Raw genomic sequence first — 16,155 nt, 5'->3', positions numbered from 1 at the left:
AATTGAGAGGTGGTTGAATCAGTTCTCCAAGGTCCAGATGTAAAAATAAAACTTTTCATAGCTTAGTGAAGCCATATTTATAAAACATATTCATCATGCATGCATCCATTAGATCATACAATCACTTAAATTTGTAGGTTATTGTCAAATCAACTTTTCGGAAATGTAAGCATGAAACATAACATATTTTATAACACATTTGGCACAATGATTTAATGTTGAAACCTAATTTGGAAAAAGCCACCAATATCATGCTACTCATTCTCACTCTTCTGAAGTGATGCCCTATGAAAGGCCAACCCTACTAAAGGTTACAATACACACTGTTAAACATGACCTAGTTAAAGGATTTCAATCACCCTGTTAGGAGTGAGCCTTGTTAGAGGACTTTAGATTATTTACTTGGAATGTTAACTAGTTAAAGGATTTACAAATGACTATTAGGTCAATCTTAATCCAAAGGATTTACCCTAAACTAGTACAATGATTAGACAGTAATAATAAGGCTTGATCTGATAATAAATTACAAATCACTTGTAGATTATAGATCTTTCTTTTAGTCCTCCATTTTGCTTTTCTTTCATACACTTTAGCTTTGGTAGCTTATTCACCCTTCAAGCATTCATTCCCTTAAGCCTTCTTGCTTTTCTTTCCAATAGTAGTCTCTTTTGTTTAGTCTTAAATGAAGCAATATCTTAGGCCTCTTGTCTAATTTAGGTTCTCAAACATTGACCAAGCTTGCTTCTGACTAGCCATGTCTATAAATAAAAACATAATATCTTTTGTCATTCATCCTCTATTGTCCATTTAGGGTTAGGTGGGATTAGGCAGGATTCAATGAATCTACCCATCTTTTTATTTTATTCTCTTCTAGAAACTTCTCCTTCAATCCTCTTTGAGTTTTCCTAAAAATGATTTACCATAAATTTTGTGCCACCAACTCATCATAGTTATCTTCCACGCGCTTCAAAAAATTTAAGAAAACAAAATAGATAGCTCATATTCAAAAAATCTATGATTTAACATGAATACTGACACTTGGTATCAATATGTTTTCACTCAGCTTCCTTATTGTTCTTTCACTCATCATCATCTAGATCACTCAGCAAACATTAAAGTTTATTAATGCTCAACATCAACTAAACTTCACTTGTCTTACATTGTATCACTTGGCATACACTGAATCTTGACTTTTCTTGGCTCCAACTATTTTTCTACTTGGCTTGCACTAAGTTTTCTCAACACCTACTATCCACTCGGTCAAGCTCGACAAACTCAATTCTTCTCACTTGTTCTTCTAAACCTTTTCAGTCTATCCAACCTTTGTAATCTTAAGTAGATAATCAATACACTATATCATCATTGTCTCAACTAATCTTTGTAATCCTTTTATATACCATAACTCAACCTTTTCTCTAGGTTCTTTTGTTATCTCATATGATCAAATCCTCTTTATCAATCAAATAAATGATAGTACTCAAATCAACTAAGTAGTTGTCTTACTAGCAAGTAGAAAATTTGACATCAATGACAAAATAATGATTGAAACACATTCTCATACTTGTATCAATCTATTTTCAACACATGATGTCTTGTCACATATTTTCCTAATGTAGGCTTGGGTCTTCTTACTTCTTCTTTAGGTTAATCTTGTATAGTAGCTTTAAGTAGTACTTCATGTATTTTAACTTGTTCTTCTGGTTGTTTGAAAATCACTTGTTGATGCTCAACATGCTCTTCCTGACGCTTGGCACTAGTTGCCTAATGCTCAACACATTGTAGTTGTAACTTGGAAATCACTTGCTACTACTGCTTGATAGCTTTATTTTAAGGTTTACGTAAGGTTTTGGGTCACCTTCATCAATGTATGTAAAATCTATTTAATCTTCAGGTTACTTCTTACATTCAACTTCATTTTTTTATGCATATTCATCAACTTTCACATTTTCACTTTCCACGACTTTTTTAGTGTTAGAATTCAAACACTTGTATGCATTTCTCTTAGTGCAATATCCTAAGAATATACATGCATCACTCTTTACATTAGGTTTTCCACATCTATTATCTTGTAGTATAACATTTTCTTCCAAAAACTTTGAAATATTTCACATTAGGTGCATATCCATATCATAACTCAAAGGTGTAATATTTTTACCTTTCTTGACTTGTACTTTGTTCAAGGTATAAATTGCAATGCTTATAGATTATCTTTAGTACTTAGGTGAAACATTATTCTTCATCATCAATATCCTAACATAGTCCATGATTGATCTATCCCTCCTTTCAGTTGTACCATTATGTGGAGGGGTCCTTGCTGCAGACATCTATCTCTTGATTCCTTTAACATTGTAGAATGTGTTGAATTATTTAGATTTTAATTCACCTCCTCTATAAAATCTTAGACACGTCAAACTTTTACATGTTTCCTTTTCAACTCTAGCCAAATATTACCTAAACATTTGGAATGCATCATATTTTTCTTTAAGGAACATCACAGCCATCAGTCTAGAGTAGTCATCGACAAATAGAATAAAATATTTGTCATCATAGTATATTTTCACTCCAATAGGTCCACAAAGGTTAGTATGAAACAACTTTAAAATAACATCATAAGTATAGGTCTTGCACTTGAAAATAGACTTTGTCATTTTTTCCAATTAGCATTGTTTACACATCACATTATCAGGTTTCTTCAATCTTAGTAATCCTCTTACTTTCTTCATCTTATTGATGCTTACCAAATTTTCAAAGTGTACATGACATATCATCTTATGCCATAGCCATATATCATCACATTGTGCAAACAAGCATGTATCATCAGATAGGTCTAGATAGAACAAGTTACCTCTTGTTTGGTCTCCACTTCCAATCAATTCACTAGAACCATTGTAGATCTTAGCCTTCTTGTGCTGAAATTATACTTTGTAGCCTAAATTGTTCAACTATGCCACACTCAAAAAATTGTAGTTAAGTCCCTCAACCCAATAAGCATTGTTTCATTTGATCCTATCAATCAATCTTATTTATCCTTTACCTTACAAGACATGGTGCATCATTACCAAACTTAACACTACCTCCTTTATAATGTTCTAAGGTTTCAAACATACTTTTGTCACTAATCATATGATGTGAGAATCCACTATGAATTATCCATCTATTACCTTTACTCACATTTAAAATAAGTTTGGTGTTCTCATCTTCATCAAAATCATCTTTCATAGCAACTTAAACAACTTTATCATGACTATCAAAATCATCATTAGTCTCTTTTTTAGAAATGTAACAAGACTTCTTGCCTTTTCCCTTGTATTCTTTGTATCCTTTGTTGCCTTTTCCATCTCTTCTTCCCTTGAACTTGCTGTATTTCCTTTAAACCTTATCATTCCTATTAGGACATATGGTAGTAATATGACCAACTTTATTGCATGAAAAAAAATATTATTAAAAGTTTACCATTGAATTTTCCTTTGCCTCTTGGTAGTCTAATTGTCATTAATGCTTCAAGATCCTCAAGATCATCATCAAAAGATTCACTCTCACTATTCTCATATTTTATTTTCTTCTTCTTAGACTTATGTAAAACCAATTGTGACTTGAAACTAGATTCAATAGCAAGGACAATAAAATTATCAAAATTTGACAATTCAAAAGCAATAAGTCTACCAACCAGACTATCCAAGGTAAGATCATTACCAAGAGTACATCCTAGTTCTTGTATTGTAGAAACCCTGATACCATAAATAAGAAGTAAGGTTCTTAGTGCCTTTATATCACAATCTCATCACTGATATTTCCTTCTTTTCCTCTGATAGCATTCACAAGTTTTTTTTACTCTTCCAACATATTGAGCAATGTTCTCACCTTCTACCATCTTTATTTCATCAAAATTTCCTCTTAAGCTTTCTAATTTTTCTCTTAGTACATTCTTATCTCCTCCATGGATCTTTGCCAACTTTTCCAACATATTCTTTGTAGTATTACAATCCTTTATGTCATTAAATTATGAGTAGCTTAGGGAAGATGCAATCTCTAACATTACATGATTGTGTTCTTATTTCTCCTTTATCTATTGGGTTGTCATAGGTGTAGGGACTACTATGTATTCATTTTCAAAGTAGTATATTGTTAAATCTCTAATTCCAAAAATGTATATCTTCATCAAGATTTTCCATGCAAGGAAGTTCTCCTTGTTCAACTTGGGTACCTCATTTTTGTACATCTAGATCTTTAGACTCAAATCCCTTCAAAGTTTTCTTCACAAGCAGAAAATATCTAATACCAGTTGTTAGAATGATTTAGAATAACTGAGAGGGGGTAGGGGTGAATCAGTTATCCTTGGGTCTAGATGTACCAAATAAACTTTTGAATACTTCAAACAACTTAGATCTATTCATTAAGTAGCTTAGTCTAAATAGTAACTTATCAATAACATAAACGTGTAGTCCACTATCCCAATAATAACTAACTTGCAAAATGTAAAACATTAAATAGTAAAGCATCTCAAATAATATTCACACAAGTAAGACACTAGGATTTAACATGGAACCCCAGTTTGGGAAAAACCACCAGTAACATCTCACAAATTTTTCACTCTTCTAAAGTAAGCTCTATTAGGAGCCAAACTTGTTAAAAGTTAATATACACATTGTTAAGTGTGGCCCTATTAAATAATTTTCTCACCCTGTTAGGAGTGGCCTTATTAGAGGAATTAAGAACATTCCATTAGAATATCACCTTGATTGATGTACAAATGATTGTTAGGTCAACCTTGACTAGATGATTTTAATTAATATAATGGTTAGAAAGTAACAAGTTGATTTGATAAATACAACTCACTTTGCAAATACATATCAAAATGTAGCTCATCTGCTAAGTCATTGACTAAACTCCATTTATGTCTCCATAACTATCTCTGATTTGCTTGGAAAATCCTTCAAGCAATCACTCTTCACCTCGTCTCATCTCCTTCTTCACAGCTATTTTCTCAAGTTTGTTAGTCAACAAAATTAGCAACTGCTAACCTCTCTAGGTTAATTCTTATGCCTCCATAAGTAGGTATCTTTGATCTTTTGTCTCTTAAACACCACCATTGTTCTTATGGTTAGGTCAGATTCATTGGATCCTTCCATTATTTCATTTCCTCATTCACCTTCTATAAAATTATCAAAAATTTGTCTTTGAATCCATGTCTAGAAATGTTCAAACATGATTTCTCTTGCAATAAATGTTTCAGCTCATCAATACTTATCCTTTATGCACTTTGACTAATCTGAAAATTCAACCATGTCAGCTAGGAATCTCAATTCCTTCACAAAATAAAAAATGTTGACACTCAATCCATACTATGTTCCTTGGCCTCAATCATCACTAGATAACTTGATCATCACTAACTATCTTTCTCGGCTTCTACTATCTTCACTCAATCTAACTTTCTTAATACTTAGTCTTTACTGTGCTCGATCAACACTATATTTTCTTAGTTTTTGTTGTCCACTCAGTTGACACTAGCACAACTTGACTTCAACTATAAGTTCCCTAATCTTCTACTTTTAGTTTGGTTTATCCTATGCATTTGGTCCTTCATTGATCAAATCCCTTCTAGGCTTTAACACAACTATCTTCTCCACTTAGTTTTATGATTAAAAAACATATTATCTTTTCAAATTCCAACTCATCAAGTGCTCATTGTAGTTCCACATAACTCAACATCCCCACTAGGTCTTCGAGTTATCTCTTCATCTCAAATCCTCTTCATCAATCAAATTGACATTGCACTCTTCTCAGGTAAAAAATATCTCACAATAAAGTTTGACATCAATGAAAACATAATAATTTTTCCAATTGTAGTTTCTAACAAAGACCAATCTTGCAACCACCCTAGTTCTTGGAGGTCCAAATTGGGAGTTCCCCTTTCACAATCATACTAATACCTCTAACTCTTCTATGAGCACAATACTTGGATAGAAATAAGATAATGTATTTTACTCTATTTATCACATCAACAAATCTTAAATGGATCATAGGGAAAGTTTACAGTAACCAAAAAAGATTTTTTCGATGTTATTTATTCTATTAATAAATTTTGGCATTAGATTACTTGATATAAAGTGTTTGTTCATATAGATCACTCAATATTCTCTTTCTAATGAATAAATTTGTAGTAACTAGTCAAGTCATTAGATGGTTTCTTTTATTACAAGAATTTGATGTCACTATACTTGATAACCATGGTCAAGAAAATGTGGTTATAGATTTCTTATCTAGGTTTCAGCTATCGAATAATGAACATGTTCCTATTGATGATACTTTCCTAGATGAAAACCTTGTTTCCATATTCCCAAAGAGCCATTGGTATGCTGATATTGTTAGCTATCTAGTTATGTGCAAGTTCCATCCTCACTTTTCTCCTTGATAACATCAAAATTTGGTGGGCCTCAGTGTAAAATACACTTGGATCAATGGTCTCCTCTTTCGTATCCAATATTGACAACATTATGCATAAATGTGTACCTGAGGAGGATATATCTGACATTGTTTGAGCCTACCTTACCTAACCATGCAAAGGACACTTTTTTTCTTAAAGGATTGTTCAAATGATTCTTATACTAGGATATTATTGGCCTAGGATCCATAAAGTTTATAATCAAATATATTCATCATTGTGACTAGTGCTAGTGAATGGGTTTTCTGCTATACTTCAATGAGATACAACTACACCCTCAACTCTCTATTGAACCCTTTGAGAATTTGAATCTTGATTTTGTGGGACCTATCAATTCACCTTCTAAGCACAAGGAATACATCCCTATTTGTATTGATTATGTCACTAAGTGGGTGGAATTCGTTGCACTCGAACATGTAGGAGACACTAAAGTGGTTGACATTCTATATTTCAAGATTTTTACTCATTCTGGTGTGCCTTGGGAAATCACTACAGATCAAGGACTATAATTTACTTCAAAATTTATTGCTTCTCTAGTTGAGGAATATAAAATTCATCACTAAAAGTCCACTCCTTAGAATTTTTAAGCCAATGGACAAGTTGAGTTCACATAACAAAGAATTTGAGAATGTCCTCACCGAGATTATTTCCCGACATAAGTGTGATTGGTCCATATGACTTCCTGAAGTTGTATGGGCCTATCACACCATGTGGAAACTACTACCAATCTAACCCCTTATGATATGGTCTATGGTAAGCAGGTGGTTCTCCCAATTGAGTTCAAGATCAAGACTATATAAATTGCATCAAAAATTAGATTCTCTCTGATGCACAACAAGAGTGCAATGCTCAACTACATTCTCTTGGTGAACTCTATTATGATATACTTCTATATACTAAGATTTTAAAAAAGTAGTGTGCTCTATGGCATTATAAACATATTTACCAGTGCTCTTTTTCACCTAGGGATTGGGCACTACTATATGACTCCCAGTTCTAGAATTTCAAGGGAAATTTTCATATGATATGGTTGGGACCTTAAAAAGTTGAGTGTGTTTACAAAAATGGTGGTGTTTGATTCTACACTATTAACTCTAAACATCACAAATTGCTTGTTACTAGTTGTCACCTAAAGCTATACTAGAAACCTTTTTTGAAGGAATCATTATTTCTTATGTGGCTAATGGAATCATTGTGGTTCCCTTTGGCCTCCTTCAAAATTCATGACCAAAAATTTATTTTAAAAACTTGTAATAAAAGATCCTATAAGAATTTTCCTTAGGGAAAAATCACCGAAGACCAAGAAGCACAATAACTAGCACAAAATAGACCAACAGAGTATGATTAGAATAACAATATGATATTCAATTCATGTAATAGTACACTATGATGCCTTATATAAAGGCCTCTAGAATGCTTCTAGAATGGCTAGGAGTTAGCAATATGATAAGCCTCACAACTAAGCACATGTCCACTAGGAGTGAATTATCCTCCATTAAGAATAGGAGTTAGTGTGATGATGAGAGGATAAGCCTACAAAGGTGTGTCACATAAAATTATGTTGTAGACTTCATGTGCTTAATTAAGAGTGTGAACAACTATATTGTCAACATGACAACTCAATTGATTATGCAAACTCCAGTGTTGTAGACACCATGTACTAAAATAGAGTTGCTTACTCCTATGATGTCAACATGACAACTCATATGAGTATGCAAACTCCTACGTGTCTAACCTAATAAATAATAAAATAATGCATTTATCCTAAGTAAACTTAAGTAAAGTGTAAATAATAATTATTTACACTAACACCCCTCCCTTAGGTGCAACTTAGGGGAATGTAATTAAGCTCACAAAAGCTATGATGAAATGCATAATGGGTCTGGGCTACCACATCATGTTAGGTACCCAAGTACAAATGCAATGCTAAAATGTAATGAAATCTCTCTGCAAATGGAGAAAGAGGGAAAACCTCATGGAAAAAACCCTCCCCCAAAAAGGGAGATATGTACAATATAGAAGAGAAGGATCATGTGACCACCCACCCTCCCCCCCCCCCCCCCCAAGTTAAAAATCCCTCACCCCTAAGAGATATCACAAATGAATATACTTGACCTCTATGAAGGGCTTGGTGAAGACATTGGCTACCTATTGCTCAATAAGACAATACTGCAATTTAATGACCTACTCATGAATTAGCTCTCTAATGTAGTGCATGTGAACCTCAATATATTTGGTGTGTTGATGTTGCACTAGATGTTTTGAGATTTCAACAACACTTTGGTTATCACAATGGATCACTGTAGGTTTGAGTAGATCAAAACCAAACTCCTTAAGAATCTACTGCAACCAAATAGCTTATGTCACTGTAGTCATAGCTCCTCAATACCTAGCCTCATTCAATGAGAGAGCAATGGTGTTCTTCTTTTTACTCTACCAAAAAATGGGGCTAGAACCAAGATGTAACATATATCCTAGAGTATACTTGCAAGAATCAAGGTCCCTTGCATAATTTGAGTTTGTATAACCCACTAACTAAAGTTCAATACTAGTTGCATAGTGTATCCCATGTGTCAAGGCATGTATGTGTCAAGTAGATGAGGCTTCCAACCAATTCTCTCTACAAAGTTGCATCAACAAGTGGAGTGGAACACTTTGTTTCTAGCTTAACACCTAAAAGAAAGGGAGTAGGTGTAGCCTTGTAGTCACTCATGAAAAATAGAGCAAGTAGATCAAGAGCATACTTGGGTTGTGATAATGTTATCCCTGATGAAGATTGATGTATCTCTATATCAAGAAAATAGTGTAGTAGACCCAAGTCTATCATCAAAAACCTATCCAGCAAAGTAGCCTTGACAATATCAATAATGGATTTTGTGTTCCCTATAATGATCAATTCATCAACATAAAGCACAACAAGCAAATGTGAATCATCCCTTTGAAGAATGTAGACATTAGGATCAGAATGACATCTGGTAAACCCTGCTGAGAAAAGGAAAGAATCCATATTGGCATACCAAGCTCTTGGATCTTGTTTAAGTCCATAGATAGATTTTTTCAATTTGCAAACCAAGGAAGTATCTTGTATGAATCCTTGTGGTTGCTCCATATATATCTCCTCATGAAGATCCCCATTCAAGAATGCACTTTTTACATCCATTTGATGAACAACCCATCTCTAAGCTACTACTATAGCTAGTCTTAATTTAATGGAATTCATTTTTTCCATTGGTGTAAAGGTCTCAGTGTAATTAATGCTAGGTACCTAAGAAAAACCTTTTGCAACAAGTTGAGCCTTATGTTTATCAACACTTCCATCCACTATGAATTTGGTCTAATAGATCCACTCACATTGAACCAATTTTCTTCCCTTAGGAAGAGAGACTAAGTCCCGTGTATCATTTCTTGTAAGAGAGTTATATTCTTCCTCCATTGCTCTATCCCATTCTGGAATACCTAATGCTTCTTTGAATGATTGTGGATCTGAAGCAACTGCAATATAAGCATGTGGGAGTGAGTTGTGTTGTGATCTTGTCCTTCTAGAATCTGAAGGATTATGTGTGAATGGTCCTACCACATCTAATGTCTACTTAGCCCATCTAGGTATAGTGAAAGAAGATGTAGTAGGAGTATCCTCAATCTTAATTGGTTGAGCCTAGCTCACATTCATGATGTTTTGCATGTTTCAGTACATAGGTAGTATATTCCTGATGTTGTACATATTCTTGATTGGAATGCATTGTAGGTAGAGGATGGGTAGCTAGCTTTGGAGCCGGTTTGCATTCTTGAGCAACGAGAGTTGACCCTCAAGGGTCAAACCATAGAGCAGGTAAGGGTCCAATGAGACCCTACTAATGACTCTTCAGCTACATGGGAGGATGCATCTAGATTATGGGATTTATATCCCTACTTGTTTATAGGATTCCAAGAGTAAGCCTAATCCTAGGGGGGGTGGATGTAGTGCCTGCCCCTAGTCTACATTTTCCTAGTTTACATTTCTATTATTATTGTTGAACTCTTTTAGGTCAATTTTATGTTTGATGATTAGTAGCATTATCTTGAGATTATTAGATATTTTTTTAGACTCAATTGATATATGATGAGATTGCTTGGTACTCTGTACTTCATGTGTGCATGATGATTATTACAATGCTATTAAATTATTGATGATGTTTAGTTAGATGGATTATCATATGTGTTTTCTTATGGATACTTACCCCATACTGCATGTGTATAGTGTGCATATTTTTTTTCTTTATGTATGGCATATATGATGTGGTTAAGGAAGGGAGTCGTAGTCACCTACTAGTTAGAATCTACACAATGCACCACTTCCTGCCATTGCCTATTTAGCTTAGTATATATTGTGTATGTACATGCATGGATTTTATGTAGGTTGCAAGTATCGAGTATCGACTTCCCTAAATTTTCAGGATGAGCATACCCTATCACATTATCTCAATGGTAAGAGGGAGGAGATAAATTCTTAAGTCCAAATCCTAAACCTTTGAGCCATTCATCCTAATTGACAATTAGGACAAGTATTTGTGTCATGTACCTTCCAAATGCATTGGATGATGTTAATTCATGATTTTAACCCCTTAGCTTGATTTGGTATGTGTTTTACTATGATGGGTTTCATATTTTACTTTATGAGTTTTCGGTGAATTTTCTGTTAATTAAGTCTAATTAAAAGATTTAATTAATGATTTAATTTTATGAAATATTTATATGATATTTTAATATTTAATTTAATTTAATTAATTGAGAAATTAATTAAATAAAAAGAATTAAATTTGACGATAAATTTATAAGTTTAAATTTGGAACATGATGATATTTAGTTAATTTAATAATAATATATTTAGAGTGCATTTTTAAATAAATGTTAAATAATATTATTATTTAAATTAATAGATAGTTATCAAAATTAATGTTCAAAAATAAATTTAGAAGTGCGAAAAGAAATTAATTTATTAAAAGTTTCATGATTGCATGATACGTGCATGAGACTAAATTAAATAAATCGATATAAAAGAGGTCAAGTAAAAATCAAATAAAGTAATTTAATTAATTAATTATGTGCATGGAAAAGATAAAAGAAAGGCAAATAAAAGATGATAAAGAGTTAAAAGCTTGTGAGCAAAGAGTTCTCTAGGGTGAATGCACAATTAGTGCCCCGATTTTAGGGAGAGAACTCCTTATCACATTTTGGGGGTTCATTTTCAATGGACTGTGAATTTTGGAGAAGGGAGAAATTTTCAGAAAGGAGAAAGTTCTAAAAGAGGAATTTGGACACAAATTTTGGGAGACAAATTTTGGATGTGAAATTTGGAAGCGAATTTCAGAAGGAGAATTTTGAGAAAATTTTTAGAGAAAGGTTCTTGAAGAGGGGCAAATTCTCTCACAGTTTTCGGATTGCATATTAGCATCAGGCTCAGGTAGGGTCTCGTGTTTGATCACCGATTAATTATGCAATCATCCTTTCTTGTCTTCTTCGTGCTTGTGGATTGTAAATCCGAATTCTTTATGATGAAAGCTTAAACATTTCAATATTGTGAATTATTAAATGCTTGTCAATATATTTCGCATACGTAGGAATTAGAAAAAAAAATAAGAATAAACTTGTTTCCTAGATTAAAGAAAATAGGGTTTAATCAAAAAGCGGTTTAATTTAAAGATGAAATTCTAAATTAAAAATTTGGGTTATTGACAATATTTTATCTATTAGAGTAAAGGAGGAAACAATTTCAAAAAAAAAAATTAATATTAAAAAAAAAAAGTTTAAATTTCACATATTTATAAATTTTATTAAATAAATAAATTTTATTTTAAAAATGTTTAATGAATTTTAATAACAATGAAATTTTATATTTTTTTAAAAAAAATTAATACAAAATGAAATTGGGGAGGGGCGGCTTAATCACCCCCTACCCAGGTATTAATAACAATAGCAGGCGACTGTTGTATGCAATCATACCTACTGACGCAGCACGACTGTGACAGTAGCCCCTACGTTGCAATTTATCACAGGACAATGATTAATAATCGCTTGTTTATATGTTTTTTTTTTTTTAACTAAACTAACACATGCCCTTTTTAAATGGTTATGATTCGATTTTATTTTGTGGTATATTTTTAATAGTATAAATTTGTATATAATTTTTATTAAATTTTAATTATATTAAAATTATGATATTATTTATTAATAATTTTATTATTAAACTTTATTAATATTTTATAATAATAAATGTAATAAAACATTAATTAAATTATTTAAATATGATTTAAATAATATTTTTAATAATGGAAGTTATTTTTGAGGATTTAATTATTAATTTTTAATGAAATCATAATTATTTTATTTAAAATCATTAATGGTTATTTTTAACTTAATAAAATAAAAGATTATCCTCAAATTTATTCTGTTAGGAAATTTGACTTTTAATATGAAGGGTAACTTTATATTTATGGATTGAATAAATGATTGGGTTAAATTATAAGGGTAATACTAAGAATCCTATACACTTGAAACGTACATTGAAACACAAATTGAAACTTTACTTTTAACCCTATTGTGTAGTTCAAATCAAACCCAAACTATGAAACTATATTGTTTATGCATTTGGGAGTTTTGGGGTTGATTAGATGTTGACCAGTTTAGGTTGTTACCAGAGGCTCAAGGGTTATGCGATTGTGATGATATGATGATTTGTTCTCGATGTTTCTAAACCCAACCATGGTGATGTGTTGGTTTGCTCTATGATATGGTTGTATTTACTGCTTGTTATTGCTTTCCAGTTTTCTTGTGAGAAGCTGAGGTGTATGTTTATGAGATACCTAACTTAAACATTTTTGAGTCATCAATCAGTCATATTTGATTTTCTCTCTAGTCACTTGAGAAGACTGAGGTGTTTCGAGTGATTTGTTCTTGATGATGTCATGTTGTGATATGCTTGACTTGACCATTGTGGAGTCTTCGATCAATGTTATTTTGGGATGCTTTCTGGTTGCTTGTTGGGAACCGATGGATATTGTGGATTATCTTTTGTTGCTTTTTAGTCACTCATATAGGGCTGAGGTGATTTTATTATGATTCTTTGAATTTTGATTTCATGAGCCTAGGGTAGGTTATCTATGTGTAGTGTCGAGAAGTGGCTTGCAATGGGGGCCAGGGCCCTAGGAGGCTACTAGAGTAAACCCATTGTAAGTTGGTTAATAAGTGAAAACATCTCACCTAAATACTAACTTGTATTAACCTAAAAAGATAATTTTATGTTCTTGCCCATGCCTTGAGTGCTAGTATAGACTAGGATGGGAGTAGAGAGAATGCTTGGTTACAACCTTGCATTCCATAGTATGCCTCGTCAGTACAAGAGGATACTAGTGGCCGCAAGGATCACTAGGGACCCAAGATTCCTAAGGGATTGCTCAAGTAATTTCCAACATGATTCATGTAATGACACTTTCCTACTTGCATTGTAGGTTTCCTACGTGTCTTTGTGTGCCTTTGTGTCTGGATGTCAATCTATGTTGGAGCCTTTGAGTTAGTATACTTTTAGGATTCCTGGACTTAGAGAGTATCTGTGTTATGTGATTTGATATCCTATTTAGGACTTGAGACTATCTCCTTAGCACAGTGGGAGTGGGCCATTTAGGTTCCACGCAGTTAGGTGGTAGTACTTTTTTCACTCTTACCATTGAGATTCGTCCATAGTCACTGTGGCTGGAGCATTCCTTGTTGGCATTTACCTTCATTCTGTTCATGGATCATTATGATGGATGGTTATATTTTATGATGGATGTTGTATCATTTTATGATGGATGTTATATCTTTTGATGTATGGATGTATCATGTATGGTGGATGATTTCATTTATTTTATTGTACATGTATCATGGATCTGAAGATGATGATGTATTTCTATTATTACTTTTGTATATTCTTTTAAGCCTTTCATACCCTATGACATGTACATTGGATGAATGAGCATTCCAAATTAATTTTCCAAGAGGCATTTGGAATAAATGTATATTAAATAGACATTGGACTTTCATTATTCTTTCATATGGATGCGGTATTTGATGGACTTAGTATTAGATTGGATTTAAATGTGATTCAACATCATGGGATCCTTAAGGAATGTAACCTATTATGTATGCTTTTAGTTGAATGTATGTTATTGCTTCCACTATTATGTGTTTGATGTGATTGGTTTATCTTTCATGTTTCAAAAAAAAAAATCCTACCAAACTTAGTAAAACTTTAGGTTATTTCTTTTGGATCCCTTTGGCAGGGTGTTACATTGGGGATGAACATCTTCCAAATCACTAGTTTCACTATCACTCTCTTCAATGAGGTAGGAAGTAGGAGGATTTAAACACGTAAATCTTGGACAACTTTATTCAAAATATACACTCCTCTCATAGAATATATCATGTGTCTTTGGATCCATTAACTTGTAGGCTTTATGTGAGTCTGCATATCCAACAAAGATGCAAGGTTTTCTTTGAGCTTCTAATGCCTTGCATTTCTGTGGAGGTATTTGTGCCCATGTTGGACAACTAAAGACTCTTAAGTGCTCAACTATAGGTTTCCTACTAGTCCATGCTTCAAAAGGAGTTATACCATTGGAAGCTTTTTGAGAACTCCTATTTTGTATTTAGTTAGCACAATTCATTGCTTCAACCCAAAAGATTTGATCAAGAGACTTGTTTAGTAGCATGCAAGTTGTCATCTTTTTAAGAGTTCTATTTTTCTTTTCAGAAACACCATTGTGCTATGACATATATGATAGTGAATGCTAAAGGTCAATTCCCTCTTGAGTGCAAAAGTCTATTAGTCTTGTGTTCACATACTCCCCCCCATTATCGGTTCAAAAAACTTTGATGGCTTTTCCTAGTTTTTTTTCCACTTGAGCCTTGAAGCTAAAAAATTTTTCAAACACTTCACTCTTATGAACCATGAAGAAAACCCAAGTAAAGTGAAAGTAGTCATCTATGAAGGTGAGTATATAGCGAGACTTGCCAAATGATGCCATTGGAAATGGTCCTGCCACATCACTATGAACCAATTCAAGAACACATTGTGCTCTCCAAGACTTCCCCTTTTCATACATTTTTTCTAGATGTTTTCCAACTGAGCAACCTAAACAAAAACCTTCTAAAAATTAGAATTGAGGTAGACCATTAAACATTTTCTTACTACTACACTATTGAAGATATTTGTAGTTGAGATGTTCAAATCTCTCATGCCACAGTTTGATTTCTACATTTGAATGTAGTAACAAGGCTTGTGCATTTTATTTTGGCACAAAGGAGAAGAAAGTGCAAAGCCTTGAATCATGATTGGCTTCACCTATTGTGATCACTGATTCATCCTTAATTCTTTTTACTACTACTAAATCTGGAAGAAATTCAACTTTATTTCCAACTCCATAGTGAGTCATTTGGTAGACTGAAAGAAGGTTGGAGGTAAGATTAGGAACATATAGAACATCCTTGAACATTCCATTTCTCATCTCAACTTCACCTTTACCTTCAACTTCCACCTTAGTAATATCACCTACAAATATGTATGGTACCTTTGAATGTGTCATGGAAGAAAAATCTCACTTTGATGCACCCATGATGTGTAGCACCTGAATCAATGATCCATTCTCCCTAACTAATAGTGTTTGTGAGTAAAGCATTCCCTTTGCCCTTAGAATCTAAAG

The sequence above is a fragment of the Cupressus sempervirens genome, chromosome 6, assembly GCF_028749045.1.
Source record: "Cupressus sempervirens isolate cs-2001-9-10 chromosome 6, ASM2874904v1, whole genome shotgun sequence".
NCBI classification, from domain to species: domain Eukaryota; kingdom Viridiplantae; phylum Streptophyta; class Pinopsida; order Cupressales; family Cupressaceae; genus Cupressus; species Cupressus sempervirens.
Note: the sequence above shows the minus strand (reverse complement) of the source record.